Here is a 15,047-nt window from a genome sequence, read left to right as displayed (position 1 = left end):
CCAAGAGTCAGACGCTCAACTGACTGAGCCACCTAGGTGCCCCAAATAGCAACATTTTTCTAGATATGTCTCCCAAGACAAGGGAAATGAAAGCAAAAGTAAAATACATCAAAATAAAAAACTTCTTCACAACAAAGGAAGCCATCAAGAAAACAAAAGACAACTTACTGAACAGGAGAAAATGTTTGTAAGGGATAAATTCATAAGGGATTAATATCCAAAATATACAAAGAACTTAGACAACTCACCACCAAAGAACCAAACAATCCAATTAAAAAACTGGGCAGAGGATCTGAATAGTTCTTTTTCCAAAGAAGACATCAGATAACCATCAGATGTATGAAAAGCATCATGTTCTTGAGGAGCAACAGGGAAGGGTAGACTAAGGAGGTCTGGGCAGGTAAGATGGGGAACTGTGGACATGAGGAGAGGCATGCAACAGAGCAAGGGTGCCGCAGGTATGGATATGCCATCACATAGATACTGTTTTTAAACTTATTAATGATGGGCAAGTCCTCAAAATAACATGGCATATTCATTAACAACAACAAATGTAGGTTCTTTTCTCTCTATAAATTTGTATACTCTTCATTCAATAGCCATTTTTAGTTATAGTGGCATGTCTGCCTCTCAGCAGTCACAGCCCGGTGACATCAGCAAACATGTGCTACATTCGTTAATGTCTGCTCTATTTCCAGTTGGCTCTAGCGATCAGACCATGCTGTAAGACGGAAAAAGTTTGAGAATCTTTATTTGTGGTAAAGACACTTATCAAAGAAGAGAACGACAAACAAGGCACTAAATCCCCCTTTAAAACCAAATCCCCTTTTAAAAAATTACTGAAAGGGAAAAATGCTGAACAGACGGTCTACATCTTATAATTTATGTGCCAGAATGGGTTTGTAAAGGCAGTTGTTTGGAACCTGGAATCCAGTTTGCCAAAAAGAATGTAGTAAATTGTTCCTAACTAATCCCACAAAGCACATTTAATCCCATACTGAAGCGAGGCTGTTTGCATTTATCATAGAAAAGGAATACTGCTGGAACACTGGCAATGAAACAAAATACAACTGCATATAAAGTGATACTTAAAAAAATTATTTTCAATGTGAGGTGAAATTGACTGTTCTTCTCTCTGATTGACAAATATTTATAAACCATTTCCTGTGTGCAAAGGACCAGACTGAGAATTCAAGAAGGTGTAGTGGTCCTTGCCCTCAGTTAGTTTACAAGAGAGCTGCTGGAGGACAGGGAGTTCCTATACGGCGCCTGCCAAGCAGCAGGATGATGGCATCCGTGTCAGCATTAGCATCAGCAAAGAGACCTTCTAAGGAGACTCCTGAGTATCTATGAGGTACACAATCTTACAGCTATACATGATGATGTGAGAAGGAAAATGAACTGGCAAACACAGAAAGAAGGTGGTGAATTATTCCAAATTGGGACAAAATGAATATGAGTTAGTGTAAGGAAGGGGGCCAAGGACAATTCACATGTGAAGAAAAAAGGCTGCCTCATTGGCAGTTAGTGGAAATGTGAGCAATGAAAAATAGAGGCGTGGTCATCTGAAAGAGGGGAAGGAAGTATAAATGCCTGTGATACAAACACTACTGCATAAGAACAGATATGCAAACACAGTATAATCCCAGGTACTTTGTGCATAGTGGTGGCTTACTAAATAACTACTGAATGAATGAACTCATGAATTTGTGTAAGGTAATGGTGATTTTTCCAATCCAGTATGACCTCCACCTTCTTTGATAACAATAATAAAGGGAACTACCATATCTGTAACATCAAGCATTGTGCTAGGCTGTATGTATACATACTATCCCTAATATTCACAATCACAATTCACAATTCACAAGGTAGGTAACATATCACCAACTTAGAAATAAAAGTAGAAGTTAAAAAATGTTAGTAACTCCCCCACCAGTGAGAGCAGCAGAGCTGCCATTCAAACCCAGACCTGCTTAGCTCAAAACCAGTACTCTTTCATTACCTGTAGACTGTCACCCCGATGGTTTAACATCTTAAACAGTTCCTGTAGTCTTAGAGAACCTGCCTGATGGTTTAGGTGTTTACTGACTTGCCTTATCTTTTTCCTACTTGATTCGATACTCCTTGAGGGACTATGACTTATTGTTATCCTCACATGCCTGTCACATAATAAATGCTCATTAAACATTCACTAAATACATGATAAATGAAAAATTACTTAGTTCAGTGTTTCTAAAATTCAATGCCATTCTATACTTACAGATTTCAACATTCATAAAATAATCACGCTAATATATATTGTTTTCTACATGAATATCAAGGAATGAAAACATCCCGGTTTCTAAAAAGCTAGTTTTTAAAAATTTCAATTAATTAGCATATAGTATATTATCAGTTTCCACACATTTTCATATTATCAGTTTCAAAGGCAGAGTTTAGTGATTCATCAGCGGCATATAATACCCAGTGCTCATTCCATCACATGCCCTCCTTAATGCCCATCAACCAGTTACTCCATTCCCCTCCCCACTCCCCTCTATTGATTCTCAGTCTGTTTCCTAAAGTTAAGAGTCTCTTAATGGTTTGTCTCCCTCTCTGATTTCATCTTATTTTATTTTTCCCTCCCTTCCCTTATGGTCCTCCATTTTGTTTCTTAAATTCCATACATGAGCAAAATCATATGATAATTTTTCTATTTGTAGTCCACAAAAATTTTTAAATATTTATTTATTTACTTATTCATGAGAGACACAGAGAGAGAGAGAGGCAGAGACATAGGCAGAGGGAGAAGCAGGCTCTATGGAGGGAGCCCAGTGTGGGACTTGATCCCAGGACCCAGGATCACGGCCTGGCCTGGGCCAAAGGCAGACACTTAACCACTGAGCCACCTGGCATCCCTTTAGTCCACACATTTTCACTTTCCTAAAAGCATAGTAATAACTTTTATAAACGTTGTAAAAGTTAGGTTACATAAATTATATTTAGTATTACAGGCTCCCTGGAATGTGCTCTTGTTTTTGCAACGCTCTCCCAGTACTCTCATTACATCTTTTACAGGGCGATCCCCATCCCCACTCATGGCTTTAATCACCATTGATATGCCGGTACCCCTAAATTCAGTTCTTGCGTGAGATAGTGGCCGTTGTGTGTTCACCAGGCCTTGTTTCCCTTTCTCCCTAGGAGCAGAGCTGGGCCATGTTTCGCTTCCTCCTTTATGGTTGAGTAGAACTGAAGTAAGTGCTGCCAGTGGAATGGGGGTGGAAGAACACATGCCACTTCCAGGTGGGTCCCTAAAAGCCTTCCTGTGCAACTCTCCTCCTTTTCCCGGTCTTTGCCAGTATCGACCAGGATAAAGCCATGGAGTCAGAGAGCCACCTGAGGGAGGAAGCCTGGGCCCTGGATGATTGTGTGGAGGAGAGCACCCCACCCTCAACCTACATCAGACCATGACAGGAGCTAGAAAAACTGCCTTAAGCAAAATATTGCAGGAAAGAGACGAGCATAAGAAAGAACTGACCAGTTCCCAAGGAGTAATGAAAGAGAACAGAAAGCTCAGAAATTTGAAGTTTTGAAAGGCTATAAAAAAAACAGTTTCTAGACCCTAGAGATTAAGAACAAGGGCTGAAAAGGCTTTGATCAACAAACAGAGTCCTAATAAATCTTCTCAGTTGTATAAAATGACCCAGGTTAAGGGTGAAGGCTTCAGTTTAGATGGCCTTAAGGCAGCCGCAATTAGGTTGAATAAAAGAGGAATGGAGGCCACACCCACTTTCACGGGGATACTATTCACAATGGCCAAGAGGTGGAAGCAACACAAGTGTCCACAGATGGACGAATACATAAACAAAATGTGATATACACACACATACATGCACACAATAAAATATTATTCAGTCCTAAAAAGAAAGGAAACTCTACTATTAACTACAACAGGGATGAACCTTAAGGGCATTATACTAAGTGAAATAAGTCAGTCACAGAAGAAAAATACAGAATGATTACACTTATATGGGATTTCTAGAGTAGTCAAATTCATAGGGACAGAAAGTGAAATGGTGATTTCCAGGGACTGGAAGAGGGGAAAATAGGGAGTTGTGGTTTAATGGGTATAGTTTCAGTTCTGTAAGATGAAAATAGTTTTGAAGATTAGTGATATGACAATGTGAATATGAATACACTTAACAACACTGAACTGTACACTGAGAAATAATTAGGATGGTGAACGTCACGTTACGATTCTTTTTTTACCACAATAGAAAAAATGGAGGCTATAGTAGCCTGAATGTTTGTGATTCTCCCAAATCCACATGTTGAAGCCTTAACCCCCAATATGATATTGAGTTGGGGCCTTAGGGAGGTGATATGTATAGATGAGGTCATGAGGGTAGTGCCCCCATAATGGGATTAATGTTCTTGTGGGAAGAAGAGGAGAGACCAGGGCTCTCTCCGTCTTTCTCTCTCTCTCCACACAAAGATACATACATGCACACACAAGCTCACACACATACACACAAAGCAAGGAATGACCATGTGAGCACTGCGAGAAGGCAGCTGTTTACAAGCCAGGAGGAAGTTCCTCCCTAGGAACCAAACCTGCCAGCACTTTGATCTTGTACTTCCAGCTTCCAGAACTGTGAAAAATAAATGTCTGCTGTTGAAGCCACCCAGCCAATGTTATTTTGTTACAGCAGCCCAAACTAAGATTAAGACAAAGAAGAAAAGAAAACAAAAACCTAACAAACCAGGCTTGAGAAATGTGAAGAAAAGAACTCTGGATACTGACACATACAATTGATGGGAAGCAAAGAGATGAGAAAGGCCTAAGTTTCCAGGGGATCAGTGCTGCTGAAGAAACCACAATCTCACTCTAAAGAAAGCCTTTGTTGCTTTCAAGTTGTAAAGCAACCTGTGGCAGATAAGACACCAAAAGCACAAGCAAAAAAAGACAAAACCAATAAAATTGACTTCATCAAAATTGAAAACTTTGTGCTTCAAAGAACACCATCAAAGAAGTGAAAAAACCCACAGAATGAAATTATTTGCATATCATATATATATGAAAGGACTTATATATAGAATATACATATAACTCTTAAAACTGAACAAGAAAAAGAAAACCCAGTTGAAAAATGGGCAAAGGATTTGAATTAGCAATAATCGCGTCTCGGATAAACCTCATTGGCTAGGATACTGCCACTGGGCAAAGGACTTGAATAGATATTTCTCTAACAAAGATACAAATGGCCAATAAGCACATGAAAAGATGCCCAGTATCACTAGTCATTAGGGAAATGCAAATCAAGACCACAGGTAAGGGGGGTCCCTGGGTGGCTCAGCGGTTTGGCGCTTGCCTTGGCCCAGGGTGCGGGACTGGAGACCTGGGATCGAGTCCCACGTCAAGCTCCCGGCATGGAGCCTGCTTTTCCCTCCTCCTGTGTCTCTGCCCCTCTCTTTCTGTCTATCATAAATAAATAAATAAATCTTTAAAAAAAAAAAAAAAAGAAAAGAAAAGACCACAGGTGAGATACTACTTTAGACACACTAAGAGTGTTATAATCACAAAGACAACAAGTGTTGGCAAGAATGTTGAGAAATGAGAACCTTCTTACGCTGCTCCAGGTACTGTAAACTGGTATAGTGGCACTGGAAAACAGTTTGATGGTTCCTTAAAAAGTTAAATACAGTTACCATATTACCCAGGAATCTCTATTATATACCTCAAAGCAATGAAAACACATATCCACATAAAAACTTCTATGTCAATCTTCTTAGTAGCATTATCCATAATAGCCAAAAAGTGGAAACAGCCCAAAGTTCCATCAACTGGTAATGGATAAACAAAGTGGTTAAAAAATAAAAATAAAAAAACCCAAACACCCCTGGTATATTCATATAATGGAAAACTACTGGGCCATGAAAAGGAACAAACTATGCAACAACTTGGGAACATTATACCAACAGTCTTCAGGACCAGTTCCAAAGGCTAAAGAGCCCTAGGAAGGGCCAGGGCCCCTAAATGATTTCATGGGCTAGAATAACTCCTTTCCCACACACACAGGAGCAAGACACAACTTAGAATGTGTTAAGCCACTGTTTGCTACAGCAGTTAGCTTATCCTAAATAATACAAGACAAATCTAATGAGCTCCAGATCCTTTGGCTGTGGCAAACACTACTCCAGTGTTTGAGTAGTCTCCTTGCCAAAACAAGCCAAACAACAGCCTGCAATGCAAAAGTCATATATGTTTCTAGATTATCCAATTATCCAACATTTCTAGACTAGGGTCTCAATTTTTTAAAAAACAACCTGTTAGCACCCCCCAAAAATGGGGTAAAAAGCCTTACAAAACTATACAGAATAAAAATATGTTAGTGATATTCTCACAATCCATTATATACATATTTGGTAATCTTAAATGCCAGATATACACACACTCTCGCTTTTTAATAATAGGCTGATTAAGTTAACAAATTGCCCTTTACTCTAGATTGATTCAGTAAAGGGTAACAAAGTCATAAGCCAGAACAGGAGTCAAAATACTGCTTACATGGAGCATCCAGAAAGAACAGAAACTCTCAAAGTACATGATCTGAACTTACATCTTCACATCCAGGTGGCATACTGAGATGCCTCTAAGGATACTTCTCAACCTGCTCCAGTGTCTCCTAGTCCCCTAGGAGTCAGAGCCCTCTCAGTGGGACTGGGTAGGAGGACTTGCTCCCACCTCTCCCTGTCTCCCCACCTTCACCTGAGGCTCTTCCGAGGAGGATGCCACCAGAGATGCAGCTTCACAAGATCCAGAGGAAGAGGAGGACAGGTTGCCTGGTGTGTAGAGCAAACCTGGGGGCTCATCAAAGAAAACTAAGGTGGGTTTTAATAATACAGATTCCCAGGTCCCGCCTCTGAGAGGCCAATGCATAGGCCTGGCATGAGGTAGAAAACTAAAGATCACCTAGGTGGGACTGGTGCTGTGGCCCTTCTATGGCTGTTAGAATCGCATGTACAATAGATGTCTACTTGTCTGTCTCACTATAAAGTTCTGAGTATCTTGAAAACAAATGCTTTGTCTTTTCATCCTTGTGATGTGAGGAGCTAGCAGAGAGCATGATGTTGCTTAGTGCTCAAAATAGGTTTACTGAACAAAACAATAAATGGCCATCATGCTTGTTTTTGATTTTTTTTAAATTTAGACTGTATTTCTTACCTGGCCTTATGAATATAATTTAGTAGCACAAAATATATATTTTGGTATCAGATTTTCACCTACTATGGTCCTCAGCAAATAGCAAAAGTTATTATTTATTACTGAAGAGTCTATGATACCCTGCCCTAGAATCCTAACTCCTGAGCAGTGTAAGCAAAGTGACACATTAAAAAATAAAACCTCCAAGAAATCCTCTGTAGCTGTGGAGGTCAGCCAGCTATTCATTCCATGGTTCATACTAATGTCCTTAAAGGATATTATAATTCAGGTTTAAAAATTCTTCACAGAGAAATCAGATGTTAGTCACTTGAAACATGAGAGAAAGAGAGACAGAAAGCAAAAGCAGACCCATTTAAGAATTCCTAGATATGATGTCATAAAGGTATCAAACATCTTAAAGAAAAACTTGAAGTGTTCCCAAGAAAAAAAGGCCCAAAACATCAGGATGATGATGGCTTTTGTATTACTGGCCAAATGAAGAAGGCTTTGAACTGAGAAGTGAGGAGGAGGTAAAGTGTTTTAAGGTTAAAATTCAGAGTATCTTTATTTTACTTTGGTAGAATTTATGATTAAGTATTCCCTTTTCACACTTAACCCTTCTAATCTGCTTACTAATTAACAACTTGGTATGCTTTATGCCTCTAGAGACATTTTCTCAAGAGCTCTGCATTTGGCAAATAACTATATACCTTACATCAGGAAAACTAACAGGCTTCTAATTAGGGAAAGAATGAACTGAAGATTATGAAAACTGTTAGCCAAAAAATTAGATGAGCTACTGTTGGAGGCAAATCCAATTCTTTCATAAATTGTAGAGTGACACACAAAGTAAGTGTCATGAAAAATGAACACAAGGGGCTCCTGGGTGGTTCAATCGGTTAAGTGTCTGCCTTCAGTTCAGCTCATGATTTCAGGGCCTTGGGATTGAGCCCCCAGTTGGGCTCCCTGCTCAGTAGGGAGTCTGCTTCTCCCTCTCCCTCTGCCCCTGTCCCCCTCTCCCCTACTCATGCTCACTTGTGAGTGCACATGCTCTCAAATGAATAAAATCTTTTAAAGAAAGAAATGAACATGAGCTACAGGGGAGCTCAGATGTTTTCGTTGCAGATGATACATGAACACTGTGCACCAAAGGCAAACTTGATGGCCATCCCAAGAGCAAAACCAGAGTGTGCTTTTCTTCCACCACTCTGTAAGTGGTATTATGTCAATTGGGACAATTCCTCCAGCTGGAGGGAAAATATCCCATAATGGTGGTAGATGTGATGTGGGAAAAACTGTAAAAACTACTACAGAGCTTGACTAGGAAGTGACTAAGTATTGTCTTTATAAACCCCACCATCCTTTTAATCTGTCTCTTTGAAACCCACTGAGCTCAAGACTTTCCTCATCAAGAAGTAACTCCTAGTTAGATTGAGTCACCAGGCTACTCTGTCTACACTCCTGGTCCCCAGCATTGACAATTCCATCAGCACGGACAACTGTTGTATGACTTGTTCTTCAGTATATTCCTGAAGTGATTCTTTTGTCCTCATTACAGATCTGGACAGGCCAACCACTGGAACGTCCACCAAGCCCATAACTCCACACTCCAAACTCCAAACTCCACTTTGTGAACGCCATGTGAACGCAAACAGCAGGCTCGACTAGGGACTGGGAACCCACTAAGGGCAGCCACTCCCTAGGCTCCCCAGAGGACTCTGAGCTGCTGTGGCATGAATCTACTAGAACAATCTAATTGTCTTTCTTTTGAGGGTATCTGAAATGGACACAAGAGGGAGAACTGAACTACTAAAGGGAGCTGAACAAATCTGAGAAACAGAAACAGTCATAGGATAGTATGAGTCCTAATAATGAGAGGGCAGGAATGGCTGCTGTTTTATATCTACTTTAAACAAACTCCCATTCCCCAAATTATGTTTCAGTCACCAAAAGAAATGGCTTTTTTTCTGTTCCTCTGTTTCCACATTTGTAAAAAGCAGGTTATAATGATGGTGGTCTGATATAGAACTATTGTGAGGAAGAAAAAGTTACATGTGTGCAATACTTAAGAATAGAGCCTGGCACCTACTAAGTACAAGATAAATACAGATATCTCTTATTATCCAAACTCCTGCTTTCTGAAAATAGGATTTGAATATAGTAAGATAAATCTGATAAATTCCTCAACTATCCAAATTCAGGAACAAAATAGATTTGGCCAGAGAAAGATACTTGTGTTACTTACTATACTTAAGCACCTGATCATGTGCCAGATACTATGCTGTGTGATTTACATGTAAGAGTAAACCAACTTTTTTTCTATTGAATTCTATTTAACATGTAACATTATATAAACTTAAGGTATACAATATATTGATTTGATACATTTATATATTGTAATAGGGCTGCCAATGTAGTGAAAGTCACTACCATCATGTTATGTAATTACCATTTCTTTTTAATAGTGGGTGTACATCTTCTTTGGAAAAATGTCTATTTGGTTCTCCGCCCATTTTTTTTAATCCAATTGCTTGTTGTAGGAGTCCTGTATGTATTTTGGATATTAACCCTTTATCTAATATATGGCAAGTATTTTCTCCTATTTTGTAGGCTGTTTTTTGAAGATACTATTGCAGCAGAACATGTTCTACATGATTGAGATGGGTACAGGCAAGTAGAGGCACATGTTCCTCTTTGAGCAAACTGTCACCTTAAGCAAACTACTCAAGAGGGGGTCCTTCACCCTGGACTACATATTCAAAAGGAGAATCAAGATGAATTACTTGGTCCTGGATGAGAACATGGACAGTGACCCTAGCAAGTCTGCATTTATGAACAGGGAGACTTCTGAGAAGACCATTCTGTAAGCCACCGATACAGACACATAGCAAACCTGGGCACAGAGCACTAATCAAGTCTTAGAAACACAATAAGACTCCTTAAATGCTGCCACAGGACCTCATTCATCAAAGATTATTATGTGCTGACAGAGAGTGACATCTGTGTGAACCAAGGTGAGGTGGTCCAGGTCCTCACTGTCAACAAGCAAAATATGTGCCTGATGTTATCACCCTGCCAGCAACCATTCCCCACAGCTGAGGGCTGGGTCTTGGTATCCCTCACCAAAGCCACCGTAGCAGCAAAAAACAGTAACAAGAGCACTAAATAAGTGCCTCATTGGCTTCCTGAGGAGTGTGTAGATTTAGAAAACTGAAAAAGTAACAACACAAAAATATGAACACATGTTTGGGAATTACTACTGCTTATTCTCAATGGTGTCACTGGAACCGATGTTTTGAGTGTTGAAACCACATGCAGCAGGCCATCCAGGTTGGATCTTTCCAATTTTTGTTGTTGCTGTTGGTGGTGGTTTTTCTTTCCTTTTTATTTATAATCTTCTGTTCATTTTTTTTCTTTTTTTCCCCCCACTTCATTAAGAAACGTCCTGAAGCCCAAGGTGATGCAAGGCCTGCCTTTTGTTGTTCCAGTTGACCACAGGATTCATTGGACTGAACTTCTATTTTTCTTGTAGTAAGTTACCCACATATATACACCTGAAGGTGATTTTCTTCCCACTTCAAAACAGGAGTTTAGATATCAGCTGAAGAAAAAGTAAAATGAATCATACAGCTTTAAACACCAGCAGTACCATTTATATAGAATTACAGTTAGCAAGTACTAACCACTAAAGAGATCTGAATGAGTCTGAAAGACCCACAGACACATATAAAGAATCAGTCAGAGAAAGCATCTGAGTCAAAATAATGGGAAGGCAGGTTTGAAGGTGAAAACCTTTTTGATGCTAAGGCAGTAATGAAATAATACAGATGCTATTTTATATCCACTTTGAACGTTCCCGTCACCAAACGATGCAGCTTTGGTTGCCCGAGGTACCCTAGACCCTAGCAGGCCTGGTGTAAGATGCACTTCAGGTAACAGGAGCTCTTCTCATTATAACTTTAAAAAGGCCTTTCCAGTTATCATCCACCCTGTAGCACTTGATATTTCATCCTGGAGCAGAATCATGTTTTGGCTGACTGATCAAAGTTCCTGGACAGATGGAGGAGGCCTAATGATGACAGTGACAATGGTCCATATTCATGTATCCCAGTTTCAAAATCCAAAAAGTTCTGGAAAAGCAAGCTGTTCAGAGTTAATTTGGCAGGAAAATCTGACCTAAATTTATGTGTCTTTATTCCATTTAGTGTGAAGTTTCATAAATTTCACCACAATAGGATTAAAATGTTTGATTACCGGGTGCCGTCTGCAGTATTGCTAGTAGGTTTCATAATATAGGACATATGCACTGAGTTACTTTCTTAAAATGAAAACAAATCTGAATTTCAACATGTATTTGGCCTCAAAGGTTTCTAAAACGAATTGTACACCTATAACAATAATGCTTAACTAGCATTTATTATATGTCAGGTTATATCAGAAGCACTTTATATGGATTAACTCATTTAATTTTCACAGTAGCCCTATAAAAATGTAGTAATTCTCATATCTTAGCAATGAGAAAGCCAAGGCAGTAGTAAAATGCCGTAATTAGCTAGTAGGTAGTAGAGCCAAAACCTCAGCCCAGCCAGACGAGCTTTGAGACTCTTCCTCTTCATTATCATAATTCTTTCAATACCCGATGCATTATTGTGGTCACTAAAGAAAGGTGGAGCTCTTGATGCCGTTTCCTGAACTCATTCCATGTCTAGCATAGATCATGTTCAGTATTTCATGATATAATTTGACACTGTATTTTATATAAGTACATATTCTGCAATAAACCAGCTAGCAGCTGAATTCATTTGTCATGGCTGAGGTTTATAGCATCTCAGGTGGCACCTTAAATGCTATTTACTCATTAGATGCTTGAATTCCTTACACAATTTTTTTCTAGTCTACACTGGAATGTCTCTACAACTGTATAGGCAGCCTACTTGGGCTCTAGGCAGCTCTAATCACTAAGAAGTCTTCCTTGTGCTAATTCTAAAATGCTTCCCTGAACTTTCTAGCCATTGATTCTAAACACAGAAAAGGTCATTTCCATTTCCATATGTTTGAACCCTTTAAAATCATTATAGATAACTATTTCTCCAATTACTCTTTCTAGAAATGGTTCAAATAAAACATGGGTAATATTTTTAAAATACACAGCAGGGATGCCTGGGTGGCTCAGTGGTTGAGCATCTGCCTTCGGCCAAGGGCGTGGTCCCGGGATCCAGGATCGAGTCCTGCATCTGGCTCCCGGCAGGGAGCCTGCTTCTCCCTCTGCCTGTGTCTCTGCCTCTCTCTGTGTCTCTCATAAGTAAATAAATAAATCTTTTTAAAAAATACACAGCAAAAGTTGATATGAGGAGTTAAACAATGAGAAAGGATAACTTAAAAAACAAAATGTTGATTTCCAGGTTTCCAGATGATGGTAGCTGCTTATACCCAAATTTCTCCACATATCCTCCAGAGACTTTATAGATAAACAAGGAGAACAAAAAAATCCATAAAACAAAACTAAAAAATAAGAGTGACGGAGAATACTGCAAACTGCAATTTACATGGAAATCAACAAATGGACATTAAAAACCAGCAAAGCTAATCTAGAGCTCATAATGGAATAGAAAAATCAGTGGAGAATAAGTGAAAAGGAGAAGAGACCAATGGGTTCCTCATGATGGCAGAACACAGCTAACATCACCCTTAGAAGGACAGAGTCCCACAGGAATAGGGAAATATTGAGAAAAGGTTTGAGACCTTGTGGATCAGAGCAGTAACTACTGGGGAACAGAAAGAAGGACCTGAAAGTTCTTGAGAACAGAGGTGGCGGTGACCAGCAGGAGTCCCTTGGAATCTCGGTGATCAGGGGAAGGGAGAGAGAAGCAGTGGATTTTAAAGATCCTATTAAACAAATAAGAAACACAAAATCAGAAGACCCATCAACCACCACCTTAACTTTTAGAAAAAATGCTACCTGTTAAATAATAGGCACTCAGCTGAGATTACTCTAAACTAAAAACTAGTACACCATCCAAACTTCTCACCATCACCATAGTAGAATAACTACTCTTGATTTAGGAAAAGATAAGACATTTTAAAAGTGATGGGAATAACAGGTAACATCCATATAAAACTACTGTAAGAATCAAAATACCTCAGGTGATAAAGCCCCTTATCTGATACCCTGCCATAAAACCCACAAAGCAGAACTCTGTATATAATCTGCTCACATTAATATCCTTAAACAAATATTTGCATATGTGAAAAAAACACTCTAAATCAGAAATTCAAAAACTCAAAACAGAAAAGTACAAAAAAGATCCCAGAGATGACTCAGGGAAGAAAAGGAGAAGAGAGAGGAAGACAAAATAATTTCAGAAATGAACATTCAAATCTGAGATGCCAAAGAGACAAGACTGGAAATATAACAGCAGGTGCTATGAAGAGGAATAAAAATGCCAAGAGAATAAAAACAAAATACAAAAGAGCTAAAAAATCTAAGACACAAATTGGTTGCTATAGAATCTAAGCAAAGAAGACCTAAACTGTATGTAATTAAAATTTCTGAAAAATAAAAACAAAGGACAGAGCCTGTATATATATAACTGTAATTCAAAAAATATTTTCAAAGGGCTTGCTAACATCTAGACAAATTGACCAAGAATAATCAATCATCTGAGACATAGCCTACTAAAAATACTGCATTTAAAACAAAAGAAAAAATCCTTCTGGACCTTAGGCAAGAAAATCAAATCACTACAAAGCAAAGGATATCATAATGGCATCGTATTTGTCAACAGTAACACACATAGCAAGAGTACAGGAAAGAAAGTATAAGGCTAGGTCTTTATATCCAGCCAAACTGTTTTCAAGTATCAAAGCTATGAAAAATAGTTTGAAACCTGCGCAAACTCAGTATAGTACTCAGGAGCCCTCTCCATGGAATCTGTAAGAGAATGAACTTCATTTAAGTATGAGGTGTCAGTGATGTTCTGGACTATGGTGAACACTGAACACATTTAATTTTTTTGAAGATTTTTATTTATTTATTTGAGACAGAGACAGAGAGAGAGAAAAGGAACAGGGGGAAGGGCAAAGAGAGAGGAAGAAGCAGATTCCTCAATGAGTGCAGAGCTTGATATGGGGCTCAATCCCAGGACTCCAGAATCATGACCTGGGCCAAAAGCAGACGTTTAACCAACTGAGCCATCCAGGTGCCCTTGAATACATTAAATTTTAGATCAAAGACCAAAACATAGGAAGGGATAGAAGTAGAAGAGTACATGTTATCTGTCCTGTCAAAGTATAAATAATACAATCATTTATTTAATAGTAAAGAGAAGGGAGTAGAGGGAAAGTAGAATAAGCTCATTGGTTATCATACGGGTATAGAGTCAATGGTATTATTTAAAGCTCCCAACCTAGGATAAAGGGGCTGCTGGCATTACAAAAGGTCTTTTTTAAAGGTAAATCCTAGAGTAGGTGTTGGCAATCTTTAGGTGGCAGGTCAAATACAGTTCACCTTTTTTGTAAATAAAGTTTTAGTGGCACACAGCCAAATCCATCCAGTTACATATTGCCTATAACTTTTGTTCTGTCTACATCATAGACATTAATGTAGTCGTACTGTCCAAATCAACAGAGGTATTTGTAAGAGATGGTATGACCCACAAAGCCTTAAATACTTACTATGTGGGCCTTTACAAAAAAAGTTTGCCAACTCCTAATGTATAACAAAAATACAAAACTTTCCTAAAGGCCAAAAACACAGAAAAAGAAACATAGTAAGTTTTTAAAAAAATGAAACAGTTAATATCAATCATATATGTAATATCAATAAATGTAAATGTGCTTAATTCATACATTAAAAAAAAGGGTT

At 38.7% G+C, this 15,047-nt stretch overlaps 1 protein-coding gene and 1 pseudogene across 3 annotated transcripts in view; both read right to left on the bottom strand.

Annotated features, from left to right (window-relative positions):
- MCM9 (minichromosome maintenance 9 homologous recombination repair factor) overlaps positions 1-15,047 on the bottom strand; it is a 95,409-nt gene that overhangs the window by 12,551 nt on the left and 67,811 nt on the right. The window lies entirely within an intron of this gene.
- LOC112922788 (U4 spliceosomal RNA) lies at positions 5,078-5,208 on the bottom strand (annotated as a pseudogene).

This window comes from Vulpes vulpes, chromosome 1, assembly GCF_048418805.1.
Source record: "Vulpes vulpes isolate BD-2025 chromosome 1, VulVul3, whole genome shotgun sequence".
Lineage (NCBI taxonomy): Eukaryota > Metazoa > Chordata > Mammalia > Carnivora > Canidae > Vulpes > Vulpes vulpes.
The sequence above is the reverse complement of the archived record's forward strand: the minus strand, read 5'-3'. Positions and strand labels throughout refer to the sequence as shown.